Raw genomic sequence first — 12,718 nt, forward strand, 5'->3', positions numbered from 1 at the left:
GAAGTACGTGACGAGTGTGACGTTAGGAAAACATTAGGCAGCATGGAGAGATTCTGTATGGGACCACCCAAACCAAACGAGTACTGTGTGACGTGCTGCCCGGCAAGTATTCACCGAAGCAGCCCATCTAGCTCAGTCGGTAGAGCATGAGACTCTTAATCTCAGGGTCGTGGGTTCGAGCCCCACGCTGGGCGAAACGGAATTTTGTTCCGCTGCAGATGTAAATTACCGTTTTTCTGATTAACGTGATGTAATGGAAATAGCAACTTTAAACTTTGCCTACGTCTCTGTCAGTCGCAAGGAAACTGTATTTGAAGGTGAAGGTGATTTTGTAGACATGTGTGAAAGACATGTTCTGAAATGCAAGTGTTGTTGTTTGGAGAGGACATCGGTTACGTGTCAGATGTGTAGCCAAGCAGTAAAGGGTCGCCATAGCTGCAAATATTAGTCGGTAATATGAAGTGTTGTCAGCTGAAGTCTGATGATCCAGACGACCGTAAGGACGAAGTACACAAAAGCACCGCTAGGCCGCGCCTCTTTAGCTCGGTGGTAGAGCACTGGACTAGTAAACCAAGGGTCGTGAGTTCCATCCTCAAAGGCAGAAGTCGAATTTTGGAAATCAGTTGCGCGTCGTGGCCGTATAGCAAACAGTATCTGTGATGACGAACAATTAGCGACATGCCTTTTATTAAGAATTACTCTCAGATGTGATTAAGGCGAATGGCGCAGATAAAGCCTTTGCCAAAGCGGTTCAGCATAAGGTGGGATGAGGCAGTCTGAATTACATTTTATAGATGTATTTCTCACATATGTCAGAGCCTCTCGCTGTCGTCGTCGTCGTCGTCGTCGTCGTCGTCGTCGCCGCCGCCGCCGCCGCCGCCGCTTCTGCAGAAGTAGCAAATGGCCATCGTGGCAAATGCGGCGAGGCACGCCCTGCCTTCGATTCCGTATGCACGAAGTGTGTGGTCTTGTTTCCCAGTCTATATTTGTTCGGTCACGTAAGAGTTTGAATGTAACGAATGGGTGGGAAAGAGCAAGGGCAGCGGCTGTGTAGAACGAAAACACAAATTATCAGGGGTGTGAGCGTTTCGAGATGAGTCATATATAAGTTGCACTTGGTCGTCAGTGACTGTGTGGCCTAATAGATAAGGCGTTGGACTTCGGATCTGAAGATTACAGGTTCGAATGCTGTCACGCTCGTGTTTTATCAGTTCTGAAAAAGAAACATACCGTTTTAATGTAGCATTTGAGCAGTACGAGACCGTCTGAATGTTGCTGTTGACCATTTTCTGCTTGGAGATGCTCTTGGGCTTGAAACACACACTACAAGACCGGTGTTAACTAGCGAAATGGTCGGCAGAGTGCCGTCACCGCGAGTTTCCACTGGCACTTGCACATCTAAAACAACGTCGGAAAGTAACTCGTTCGCCTTTTGAGTCACATTAAGTATGAGTGTTAATTTTGACGCCACTAGCTCTGCAGGTTGTCATGCAATTCCTTACCTCTCAGAAATGATTATGAAATAAAAGTGAAGTACGTGACGAGTGTGACGTTAGGAAAACATTAGGCAGCATGGAGAGATTCTGTATGGGACCACCCAACCCAAACGAGTACTGTGTGACGTGCTGCCCGGCAAGTATTCACCGAAGCAGCCCGGCTAGCTCAGTCGGTAGAGCATGAGACTCTTAATCTCAGGGTCGTGGGTTCGAGCCCCACGCTGGGCGAAACGGAATTTTGTTCCGCTGCAGATGTAAATTACCGTTTTTCTGATTAACGTGATGTAATGGAAATAGCAACTTTAAACTTTGCCTACGTCTCTGTCAGTCGCAAGGAAACTGTATTTGAAGGTGAAGGTGATTTTGTAGACATGTGTGAAAGACATGTTCTGAAATGCAAGTGTTGTTGTTTGGAGAGGACATCGGTTACGTGTCAGATGTGTAGCCAAGCAGTAAAGGGTCGCCATAGCTGCAAATATTAGTCGGTAATATGAAGTGTTGTCAGCTGAAGTCTGATGATCCAGACGACCGTAAGGACGAAGTACACAAAAGCACCGCTAGGCCGCGCCTCTTTAGCTCGGTGGTAGAGCACTGGACTAGTAAACCAAGGGTCGTGAGTTCCATCCTCAAAGGCAGAAGTCGAATTTTGGAAATCAGTTGCGCGTCGTGGCCGTATAGCAAACAGTATCTGTGATGACGAACAATTAGCGACATGCCTTTTATTAAGAATTACTCTCAGATGTGATTAAGGCGAATGGCGCAGATAAAGCCTTTGCCAAAGCGGTTCAGCATAAGGTGGGATGAGGCAGTCTGAATTACATTTTATAGATGTATTTCTCACATATGTCAGAGCCTCTCGCTGTCGTCGTCGTCGTCGTCGTCGTCGTCGTCGTCGTCGCCGCCGCCGCCGCTTCTGCAGAAGTAGCAAATGGCCATCGTGGCAAATGCGGCGAGGCACGCCCTGCCTTCGATTCCGTATGCACGAAGTGTGTGGTCTTGTTTCCCAGTCTATATTTGTTCGGTCACGTAAGAGTTTGAATGGAACGAATGGGTGGGAAAGAGCAAGGGCAGCGGCTGTGTAGAACGAAAACACAAATTATCAGGGGTGTGAGCGTTTCGAGATGAGTCATATATAAGTTGCACTTGGTCGTCAGTGACTGTGTGGCCTAATAGATAAGGCGTTGGACTTCGGATCTGAAGATTACAGGTTCGAATGCTGTCACGCTCGTGTTTTATCAGTTCTGAAAAAGAAACATACCGTTTTAATGTAGCATTTGAGCAGTACGAGACCGTCTGAATGTTGCTGTTGACCATTTTCTGCTTGGAGATGCTCTTGGGCTTGAAACACACACTACAAGACCGGTGTTAACTAGCGAAATGGTCGGCAGAGTGCCGTCACCGCGAGTTTCCACTGGCACTTGCACATCTAAAACAACGTCGGAAAGTAACTCGTTCGCCTTTTGAGTCACATTAAGTATGAGTGTTAATTTTGACGCCACTAGCTCTGCAGGTTGTCATGCAATTCCTTACCTCTCAGAAATGATTATGAAATAAAAGTGAAGTACGTGACGAGTGTGACGTTAGGAAAACATTAGGCAGCATGGAGAGATTCTGTATGGGACCACCCAAACCAAACGAGTACTGTGTGACGTGCTGCCCGGCAAGTATTCACCGAAGCAGCCCATCTAGCTCAGTCGGTAGAGCATGAGACTCTTAATCTCAGGGTCGTGGGTTCGAGCCCCACGCTGGGCGAAACGGAATTTTGTTCCGCTGCAGATGTAAATTACCGTTTTTCTGATTAACGTGATGTAATGGAAATAGCAACTTTAAACTTTGCCTACGTCTCTGTCAGTCGCAAGGAAACTGTATTTGAAGGTGAAGGTGATTTTGTAGACATGTGTGAAAGACATGTTCTGAAATGCAAGTGTTGTTGTTTGGAGAGGACATCGGTTACGTGTCAGATGTGTAGCCAAGCAGTAAAGGGTCGCCATAGCTGCAAATATTAGTCGGTAATATGAAGTGTTGTCAGCTGAAGTCTGATGATCCAGACGACCGTAAGGACGAAGTACACAAAAGCACCGCTAGGCCGCGCCTCTTTAGCTCGGTGGTAGAGCACTGGACTAGTAAACCAAGGGTCGTGAGTTCCATCCTCAAAGGCAGAAGTCGAATTTTGGAAATCAGTTGCGCGTCGTGGCCGTATAGCAAACAGTATCTGTGATGACGAACAATTAGCGACATGCCTTTTATTAAGAATTACTCTCAGATGTGATTAAGGCGAATGGCGCAGATAAAGCCTTTGCCAAAGCGGTTCAGCATAAGGTGGGATGAGGCAGTCTGAATTACATTTTATAGATGTATTTCTCACATATGTCAGAGCCTCTCGCTGTCGTCGTCGTCGTCGTCGTCGTCGCCGCCGCCGCCGCTTCTGCAGAAGTAGCAAATGGCCATCGTGGCAAATGCGGCGAGGCACGCCCTGCCTTCGATTCCGTATGCACGAAGTGTGTGGTCTTGTTTCCCAGTCTATATTTGTTCGGTCACGTAAGAGGTTGAATGTAACGAATGGGTGGGAAAGAGCAAGGGCAGCGGCTGTGTAGAACGAAAACACAAATTATCAGGGGTGTGAGCGTTTCGAGATGAGTCATATACAAGTTGCACTTCGTCGTCAGTGACTGTGTGGCCTAATAGATAAGGAGTCGGACTTCGGATCTGAAGATTACAGGTTCGATTGCTGTCACGCTCGTGTTTTATCAGTTCTGAAAAAGAAACATACCGTTTTAATGTAGCATTTGAGCAGTACGAAACCGTCTGAATGTTGCTGTTGACCATTTTCTGCTTGGAGATGCTCTTGGGCTTGAAACACACACTACAAGACCGGTGTTAACTAGCGAAATGGTCGGCAGAGTGCTGTCACCGCGAGTTTCCACTGGCACTTGCACATCTAAAACAACTTCGGAAAGTAACTCGTTCGCCTTTTGAGTCACATTAAGTATGAGTGTTAATTTTGACGCCACTAGCTCTGCAGGTTGTCATGCTATTCCTTACCTCTCAGAAATGATTATGAAATAAAAGTGAAGTACGTGACGAGTGTGACGTTAGGAAAACATTAGGCAGCATGGAGAGATTCTGTATGGGACCACCCAACCCAAACGAGTACTGTGTGACGTGCTGCCCGGCAAGTATTCACCGAAGCAGCCCGGTTAGCTCAGTCGGTAGAGCATGAGACTTTTAATCTCAGGGTCGTGGGTTCGAGTCCCACGCTGGCCGAAACGGAATTTTGTTCCGCTGCAGATGTAAATTACCGTTTTTCTGATTAACGTGATGTAATGGAAATAGCAACTTTAAACTTTGCCTACGTCTCTGTCAGTCGCAAGGAAACTGTATTTGAAGGTGAAGGTGATTTTGTAGACATGTGTGAAAGACATGTTCTGAAATGCAAGTGTTGTTGTTTGGAGAGGACATCGGTTACGTGTCAGATGTGTAGCCAAGCAGTAATGGGTCGCCATAGCTGCAAATATTAGTTGGTAATATGTAGTGTTGTCAGCTTAAGTCTGATGATCAGGACGACCGTAAGGACGAAGTACGCAAAAGTACCGCTAGGCCGCGCCTCTTTAGCTCAGTGTTAGAGCACTGGACTAGTAAACCAAGGGTCGTGAGTTCCATCCTCAAAGGAAGAATTCGAATTTTGGAAATCAGTTGCGCGTCGTGGCCGTTTAGCAAACAGTATCTGTGATGACGAACAATTAGCGACATGCCTTTTATTAAGAATTACTCTCAGATGTGATTAAGGCGAATGGCGCAGATAAAGCCTTTGCCAAAGCGGTTCAGCATAAGGTGGGCCGAGGCAGTCTGAATTACATTTTATACATGTATTTCTCACATATGTCAGAGCCTCTCGCGGTCGTCGTCGTCGTCGTCGTCGTCGTCGTCGTCGTCGTCGTCGTCGTCGCCGCCGCCGCTTCTGCAGAAGTAGCAAATGGCCATCGTGGCAAATGCGGCGAGGCACGCCCTGCCTTCGATTCCGTATGCACGAAGTGTGAGGTCTTGTTTCCCAGTCTATATTTGTTCGGTCACGTAAGAGGTTGAATGTAACGAATGGGTGGGAAAGAGCAAGGGCAGCGGCTGTGTAGAACGAAAACACAAATTATCAGGGGTGTGAGCGTTTCGAGATGAGTCATATACAAGTTGCACTTGGTCGTCAGTGACTGTGTGGCCTAATAGATAAGGCGTTGGACTTCGGATCTGAAGATTACAGGTTCGAATGCTGTCACGCTCGTGTTTTATCAGTTCTGAAAAAGAAACATACCGTTTTAATGTAGCATTTGAGCAGTACGAGACCGTCTGAATGTTGCTGTTGACCATTTTCTGCTTGGAGATGCTCTTGGGCTAGAAACACACACTACAAGACCGGTGTTAACTAGCGAAATGGTCGGCAGAGTGCCGTCACCGCGAGTTTCCACTGGCACTTGCACATCTAAATCAACGTCGGAAAGTAACTCGTTCGCCTTTTGAGTCACATTAAGTATGAGTGTTAATTTTGACGCCACTAGCTCTGCAGGTTGTCATGCAATTCCTTACCTCTCAGAAATGATTATGATATAAAAGTGAAGTACGTGACGAGTGTGACGTTAGGAAAACATTAGGCAGCATGGAGAGATTCTGTATGGGACCACCCAACCCAAACGAGTACTGTGTGACGTGCTGCCCGGCAAGTATTCACCGAAGCAGCCCGGCTAGCTCAGTCGGTAGAGCATGAGACTCTTAATCTCAGGGTCGTGGGTTCGAGCCCCACGCTGGGCGAAACGGAATTTTGTTCCGCTGCAGATGTAAATTACCGTTTTTCTGATTAACGTGATGTAATGGAAATAGCAACTTTAAACTTTGCCTACGTCTCTGTCAGTCGCAAGGAAACTGTATTTGAAGGTGAAGGTGATTTTGTAGACATGTGTGAAAGACATGTTCTGAAATGCAAGTGTTGTTGTTTGGAGAGGACATCGGTTACGTGTCAGATGTGTAGCCAAGCAGTAATGGGTCGCCATAGCTGCAAATATTAGTCGGTAATATGAAGTGTTGTCAGCTTAAGTCTGATGATCCAGACGACCGTAAGGACGAAGTACGCAAAGGTACAACTAGGCCGCGCCTCTTTAGCTCTGTGGTAGAGCACTGGACTAGTAAACCAAGGGTCGTGAGTTCCATCCTCAAAGGAAGAAGTCGAATTTTGGTTATCAGTTGCGCGTCGTGGCCGTATAGCAAACAGTATCTGTGATGACGAACAATTACCAACATGCCTTTTATTAAAAATTACTCTCAGATGTGATTAAGGCGAATGGCGCAGATAAAGCCTTTGCCAAAGCGGTTCAGCATAAGGTGGGACGAGGCAGACTGAATTACATTTTATAGATGTATTTCTCACATATGTCAGAGCCTCTCGCGGTCGTTGTCGTCGTCGTCGTCGCCGCCGCCGCCGCTTCTGCAGAAGTAGCAAATGGCCATCGTGGCAAATGCGGCGAGGCACGCCCTGCCTTCGATTCCGTATGCACGAAGTGTGTGGTCTTGTTTTCCAGTCTATATTTGGTCGGTCACGTAAGAGGTTGAATGTAACGAATGGGTGGGAAAGAGCAAGGGCAGCGGCTGTGTAGAACGAAAACACAAATTATCAGGGGTGTGAGCGTTTCGAGATGAGTCATATACAAGTTGCACTTCGTCGTCAGTGATTGTGTGGCCTAATAGATAAGGCGTCGGACTTCGGATCTGAAGATTACAGGTTCGATTGCTGTCACGCTCGTGTTTTATCAGTTCTGAAAAAGAAACATACCGTTTTAATGTAGCATTTGAGCAGTACGAAACCATCTGAATGTTGCTGTTGACCATTTTCTGCTTGGAGATGCTCTTCAGCTTGAAACACACACTACAAGACCGGTGTTAACTAGCGAAATGGTCGGCAGAGTGCCGTCACCGCGAGTTTCCACTGGCACTTGCACATCTAAAACAACGTCGGAAAGTAACTCGTTCGCCTTTTGAGTCACATCAAGAATGAGTGTTAATTTTGACGCCACTAGCTCTGCAGGTTGTCATGCAATTCCTTACCTCTCAGAAATGATTATGAAATAAAAGTGAAGTACGTGACGAGTGTGACGTTAGGAAAACATTAGGCAGCATGGAGAGATTCTGTATGGGACCACTAAACCCAAACGAGTACTGTGTGACGTGCTGCCCGGCAAGTATTCACCGAAGCAGCCCGCCTAGCTCAGTTGGTAGAGCATAAGACTCTTAATATCAGGGTCGTGGGTTCGAGCCCCACGCTGGGCGAAACGGAATTTTGTTCCGCTGCAGATGTAAATTACCGTTTTTCTGATTAACGTGATGTAATGGAAATAGCAACTTTAAACTTTGCCTACGTCTCTGTCAGTCGCAAGGAAACTGTATTTGAAGGTGAAGGTGATTTTGTAGACATGTGTGAAAGACATGTTCTGAAATGCAAGTGTTGTTGTTTGGAGAGGACATCGGTTACGTGTCAGATGTGTAGCCAAGCAGTAATGGGTCGACATAGCTGCAAATATTAGTCGGTAATATGAAGTGTTGTCAGCTGAAGTCTGATGATCCAGACGACCGTAAGGACGAAGTACGCAAAGGTACCGCTAGGCCGCGCCTCTTTAGCTCAGTGGTAGAGCACTGGACTAGTAAACCAAGGGTCGTGAGTTCCATTCTCAAAGGAAGAAGTCGAATTTTGGAAATCAGTTGCGCGTCGTGGCCGTATAGCAAACAGTATCTGTGATGACGAACAATTACCGACATGCCTTTTATTAAGAATTACTCTCAGATCTGATTAAGGCGAATGGCGCAGATAAAGCCTTTGCCAAAGCGGTTCAGCATAAGGTGGGACTAGGCAGTCTGAATTATATTTTATAGATGTATTTCTCACATATGTCAGAGCCTCTCGCGGTCGTCGTCGTCGTCGTCGTCGTCGTCGTCGTCGCCGCCGCCGCTTCTGCAGAAGTAGCAAATGGCCATCGTGGCAAATGCGGCGAGCCACGCCCTGCCTTCGATTCCGTATGCACGAAGTGTGTGGTCTTGTTTCCCAGTCTATATTTGGTCGGTCACGTAAAAGGTTGAATGTAACGAATGGGTGGGAAAGAGCAAGGGCAGCGGCTGTGTAGAACGAAAACACAAATTATCAGCTGTGTGAGCGTTTCGAGATGAGTCATATACAAGTTGCACTTGGTCGTCAGTGACTGTGTGGCCTAATAGATAAGGCGTCGGACTTCGGATCTGAAGATTACAGGTTCGAATGCTGTCACGCTCGTGTTTTATCAGTTCTGAAAAAGAAACATACCGTTTTAATGTAGCATTTGAGCAGTACGAAACCGTCTGAATGTTGCTGTTGTCCATTTTCTGCTTGGAGATGCTCTTGGGCTTGAAACACACACTACAAGACCGGTGTTAACTAGCGAAATGGTCGGCAGAGTGCCGTCACCGCGAGTTTCCACTGGCACTTGCACATCTAAAACAACGTCGGAAAGTAACTCGTTCGCCTTTTGAGTCACATCAAGTATGAGTGTTAATTTTGACGCCACTAGCTCTGCAGGTTGTCATGCTATTCCTTACCTCTCAGAAATGATTATGAAATAAAAGTGAAGTACGTGACGAGTGTGACGTTAGGAAAACATTAGGCAGCATGGAAAGATTCTTTATGGGACCACCCAACCCAAACGAGTACTGTGTGACGTGCTGCCCGGCAAGTGTTCACCGAAGTAGCATGGCTAGCTCAGTCGGTAGAGCATGAGACTCTTAATCTCAGGGTCTTGGGTTCGAGCCCCACGCTAGGCGAAACGGAATTTTGTTCCGCTGCAGATGTAAATTACCGTTTTTCTGATTAACGTGATGTAATGGAAATAGCAACTTTAAACTTTGCCTACGTCTCTGTCAGTCGCAAGGAAACTGTATTTGAAGGTGAAGGTGATTTTGTAGACATGTGTGAAAGACATGTTTTGAAATGCAAGTGTTGTTGTTTGGAGAGCACATCGGTTACGTGTCAGATGTGTAGCCAAGCAGTAATGGGTCGCCATAGCTGCAAATATTAGTCGGTAATATGAAGTGTTGTCAGCTGACGTCTGATGATCCAGACGACCGTAAGGACGAAGTACGCAAAGGTACCGCTAGGCCGCGCCTCTTTAGCTCAGTGGTAGAGCACTGGACTAGTAAACCAAGGGTCGTGAGTTCCATCCTCAAAGGAAGAAGTCGAATTTTGGAAACTAGTTGCTTTCGTGGTCGTATAGTAAACAGTATCTGTGATGACGAACAATTAGCGACATGCCTTTTATTAAGAATTACTCTCAGATGTGATTAAGGCGAATGGCGCAGATAAAGCCTTTGCCAAAGCGGTTCAGCATAAGGTGGGACGAGGCAGTCTGAATTACATTTTATAGATGTATTTCTCACATATGTCAGAGCCTCTCGCGGTCGTCGTCGTCGTCGTCGTCGTCGCCGCCGCCGCCGCTTCTGCAGAAGTAGCAAATGGCCATCGTGGCAAATGCGGCGAGGCACGCCCTGCCTTCGATTCCGTATGCACGAAGTGTGTGGTCTTGTTTTCCAGTCTATATTTGGTCGGTCACGTAAGAGGTTGAATGTAACGAATGGGTGGGAAAGAGCAAGGGCAGCGGCTGTGTAGAACGAAAACACAAATTATCAGGGGTGTGAGCGTTTCGAGATGAGTCATATACAAGTTGCACTTGGTCGTCTTTGACTGTGTGGCCTAATAGATAAGGCGTCGGACTTCGGATCTGAAGATTACAGGTTCGAATGCTGTCACGCTCGTGTTTTATCAGTTCTGAAAAAGAAACATACCGTTTTAATGTAGCATTTGAGCAGTACGAAACCGTCTGAATGTTGCTGTTGACAATTTTCTGCTTGGAGATGCTCTTGAGCTTGAAACACACACTACAAGACCGGTGTTAACTAGCGAAATGGTCGGCAGAGTGCCGTCACCGCGAGTTTCCACTGGCACTTGCACATCTAAAACAACGTCGGAAAGTAACTCGTTCGCCTTTTGAGTCACATCAAGTATGAGTGTTAATTTTGACGCCACTAGCTCTGCAGGTTGTCATGCAATTCCTTACCTCTCAGAAATGATTATGAAATAAAAGTGAAGTACGTGACGAGTGTGACGTTAGGAAAACATTAGGCAGCATGGAAAGATTCTGTATGGGACCACCCAACCCAAACGAGTACTGTGTGACGTGCTGCCCGGCAAATGTTCACCGAAGTAGCCCGGCTAGCTCAGTCGGTAGAGCATGAGACTCTTAATCTCAGGGTCTTGGGTTCGAGCCCCACGCTAGGCGAAACGGAATTTTGTTCCGCTGCAGATGTAAATTACCGTTTTTCTGATTAACGTGATGTAATGGAAATAGCAACTTTAAACTTTGCCTACGTCTCTGTCAGTCGCAAGGAAACTGTATTTGAAGGTGAAGGTGATTTTGTAGACATGTGTGAAAGACATGTTTTGAAATGCAAGTGTTGTTGTTTGGAGAGCACATCGGTTACGTCTCAGATGTGTAGCCAAGCAGTAATGGGTCGCCATAGCTGCAAATATTAGTCGGTAATATGAAGTGTTGTCAGCTGACGTCTGATGATCCAGACGACTGTAAGGACGAAGTACGCAAAGGTACCGCTAGGCCGCGCCTCTTTAGCTCAGTGGTAGAGCACTGGACTAGTAAACCAAGGGTCGTGAGTTCCATCCTCAAAGGAAGAAGTCGAATTTTGGAAACTAGTTGCTTTCGTGGTCGTATAGTAAACAGTATCTGTGATGACGAACAATTAGCGACATGCCTTTTATTAAGAATTACTCTCAGATGTGATTAAGGCGAATGGCGCAGATAAAGCCTTTGCCAAAGCGGTTCAGCATAAGGTGGGACGAGGCAGTCTGAATTACATTTTATAGATGTATTTCTCACATATGTCAGAGCCTCTCGCGGTCGTCGTCGTCGTCGTCGTCGTCGCCGCCGCCGCCGCTTCTGCAGAAGTAGCAAATGGCCATCGTGGCAAATGCGGCGAGGCACGCCCTGCCTTCGATTCCGTATGCACGAAGTGTGTGGTCTTGTTTTCCAGTCTATATTTGGTCGGTCACGTAAGAGGTTGAATGTAACGAATGGGTGGGAAAGAGCAAGGGCAGCGGCTGTGTAGAACGAAAACACAAATTATCAGGGGTGTGAGCGTTTCGAGATGAGTCATATACAAGTTGCACTTGGTCGTCTTTGACTGTGTGGCCTAATAGATAAGGCGTCGGACTTCGGATCTGAAGATTACAGGTTCGAATGCTGTCACGCTCGTGTTTTATCAGTTCTGAAAAAGAAACATACCGTTTTAATGTAGCATTTGAGCAGTACGAAACCGTCTGAATGTTGCTGTTGACAATTTTCTGCTTGGAGATGCTCTTGAGCTTGAAACACACACTACAAGACCGGTGTTAACTAGCGAAATGGTCGGCAGAGTGCCGTCACCGCGAGTTTCCACTGGCACTTGCACATCTAAAACAACGTCGGAAAGTAACTCGTTCGCCTTTTGAGTCACATCAAGTATGAGTGTTAATTTTGACGCCACTAGCTCTGCAGGTTGTCATGCAATTCCTTACCTCTCAGAAATGATTATGAAATAAAAGTGAAGTACGTGACGAGTGTGACGTTAGGAAAACATTAGGCAGCATGGAAAGATTCTGTATGGGACCACCCAACCCAAACGAGTACTGTGTGACGTGCTGCCCGGCAAATGTTCACCGAAGTAGCCCGGCTAGCTCAGTCGGTAGAGCATGAGACTCTTAATCTCAGGGTCTTGGGTTCGAGCCCCACGCTAGACGAAACGGAATTTTGTTCCGCTGCAGATGTAAATTACCGTTTTTCTGATTAACGTGATGTAATGGAAATAGCAACTTTAAACTTTGCCTACGTCTCTGTCAGTCGCAAGGAAACTGTATTTGAAGGTGAAGGTGATTTTGTAGACATGTGTGAAAGACATGTTTTGAAATGCAAGTGTTGTTGTTTGGAGAGCACATCGGTTACGTCTCAGATGTGTAGCCAAGCAGTAATGGGTCGCCATAGCTGCAAATATTAGTCGGTAATATGAAGTGTTGTCAGCTGACGTCTGATGATCCAGACGACTGTAAGGACGAAGTACGCAAAGGTACCGCTAGGCCGCGCCTCTTTAGCTCAGTGGTAGAGCACTGGACTAGTAAA

The 12,718-nt window shown here is 46.6% G+C and overlaps 9 non-coding genes across 9 annotated transcripts; all 9 read left to right on the top strand.

Annotated features, from left to right (window-relative positions):
• The first annotated feature begins 121 nt into the window (after window positions 1-121).
• Trnak-cuu (transfer RNA lysine (anticodon CUU)) lies at window positions 122-194 on the top strand. The gene has a single exon. It is a non-coding gene; the product is annotated as a tRNA-Lys (tRNA).
• A 1,457-nt stretch (window positions 195-1,651) lies between these two features.
• On the top strand, window positions 1,652-1,724 carry Trnak-cuu (transfer RNA lysine (anticodon CUU)). Its single transcript has one exon. It is a non-coding gene; the product is annotated as a tRNA-Lys (tRNA).
• Window positions 1,725-3,175: 1,451 nt separating this feature from the next.
• On the top strand, window positions 3,176-3,248 carry Trnak-cuu (transfer RNA lysine (anticodon CUU)). Its single transcript has one exon. It is a non-coding gene; the product is annotated as a tRNA-Lys (tRNA).
• A 1,439-nt stretch (window positions 3,249-4,687) lies between these two features.
• On the top strand, window positions 4,688-4,760 carry Trnak-uuu (transfer RNA lysine (anticodon UUU)). The gene has a single exon. It is a non-coding gene; the product is annotated as a tRNA-Lys (tRNA).
• Window positions 4,761-6,220: 1,460 nt separating this feature from the next.
• Trnak-cuu (transfer RNA lysine (anticodon CUU)) lies at window positions 6,221-6,293 on the top strand. The gene has a single exon. It is a non-coding gene; the product is annotated as a tRNA-Lys (tRNA).
• A 1,436-nt stretch (window positions 6,294-7,729) lies between these two features.
• Window positions 7,730-7,802, top strand: Trnak-cuu (transfer RNA lysine (anticodon CUU)). Its single transcript has one exon. It is a non-coding gene; the product is annotated as a tRNA-Lys (tRNA).
• A 1,445-nt stretch (window positions 7,803-9,247) lies between these two features.
• Window positions 9,248-9,320, top strand: Trnak-cuu (transfer RNA lysine (anticodon CUU)). Its single transcript has one exon. It is a non-coding gene; the product is annotated as a tRNA-Lys (tRNA).
• A 1,438-nt stretch (window positions 9,321-10,758) lies between these two features.
• Window positions 10,759-10,831, top strand: Trnak-cuu (transfer RNA lysine (anticodon CUU)). Its single transcript has one exon. It is a non-coding gene; the product is annotated as a tRNA-Lys (tRNA).
• Window positions 10,832-12,269: 1,438 nt separating this feature from the next.
• Trnak-cuu (transfer RNA lysine (anticodon CUU)) lies at window positions 12,270-12,342 on the top strand. Its single transcript has one exon. It is a non-coding gene; the product is annotated as a tRNA-Lys (tRNA).
• The last annotated feature ends 376 nt before the right edge of the window (window positions 12,343-12,718 follow it).

Source organism: Schistocerca gregaria, chromosome 8 (genome assembly GCF_023897955.1).
Source record: "Schistocerca gregaria isolate iqSchGreg1 chromosome 8, iqSchGreg1.2, whole genome shotgun sequence".
Lineage (NCBI taxonomy): Eukaryota > Metazoa > Arthropoda > Insecta > Orthoptera > Acrididae > Schistocerca > Schistocerca gregaria.